Source organism: Cordyceps militaris (assembly GCF_000225605.1).
Source record: "Cordyceps militaris CM01 unplaced genomic scaffold CCM_S00004, whole genome shotgun sequence".
In the NCBI taxonomy this organism is placed as follows: domain Eukaryota; kingdom Fungi; phylum Ascomycota; class Sordariomycetes; order Hypocreales; family Cordycipitaceae; genus Cordyceps; species Cordyceps militaris.
Window position 1 is genome coordinate 3,940,764 of NW_006271972.1, and position 1,194 is coordinate 3,941,957.

Genomic DNA, 1,194 nt, shown 5'->3' on the forward strand with positions numbered 1-1,194 from the left:
GAAGTAAAGAAATAGTAGTAGATAGAAAGCTTACTAGCCTTTAGAGGGTAATACCCTAGAGGCTAGTACTAATAGTACTAATAAAGAGCTTATTATAGTACCTATAAAGGGTAATACCTTAGAGGTATAGAACTAATTAACTATAATATTTATAGAATAGCTCTAGTAGGTAATACCCTAGAGACTAAAGGCCTTAAGAGTATAATACTTTTAGAATAGACCTCTAGAAAATTATAGCTTAAAAGGTACTTAGTATAGTCCTAGGTAGTACTTATATTTATAAAAGGCTAGCTTTAGTAATAACTTAGTTATAATATTAATAATATTCTTAGTACTTAGAATTTAATTAAAGCTTAACTAGTATAGTATATTCTTATTATATAATTAGTAGTATTAAATATCTATATACTTTATATAAGGGTATTCTTAAATATTAGAAGCTTAGGTAATAGTATTAGAGTTATTAGCCTAGATAGTAATCTTAATATAGGTAGGCTTTTCCTTAAGGGTTTTTATAATAATATAATAAAGCTATTAAATCTAGATAGCTTCCTAGGCTATATTATACTAGGAGATATACTTTACTTTAATAGTTAAGTATATAATAATATTTTATAGCTTTAAGTATTAAGATATAATACTATTCTTTAAGGTAATAATAAAGCTATTAATAGATTTATATATTTATTAGTAGTTAATATAATTAGTATTATAATAAACTTAAGGTCCTTTATTAAGTCTTATAAAAATAAGTTTATAGTTAGTAGTATTTTTAATATATTATAGGAGTTATTTTAAGCTAGTAATATATTCTATTAGTAAGGTAGCTATAAATCTATAATAATAGTTAATAGTAAAGTAGATATTAGGCTTAGAGTAGTTAGAAAGATAAATTAGGCCTTTATAAGTCTTAGTATACTAGTTATTCTTAATAGTTAGCTATTATTTAATACTTTTAATAGTAGGACTTATTAGTAGGTTATAAGGTTTATAGTTAAGAAGGCTAGCTTCTTTTAAAAGGGCTTTAATATATTTACTTTAAAAAAGTATAAAGGTTCTTATATATTAGTCTTAATAGATATTAATACTAAAATAGTAACTAATAGAACTTATATTTATTATTTTATAAGTATTTAATAAGGCTTTTTTAATCTCTATAATAGTAACCTTATTCTTACTAATAATAAAAAGATT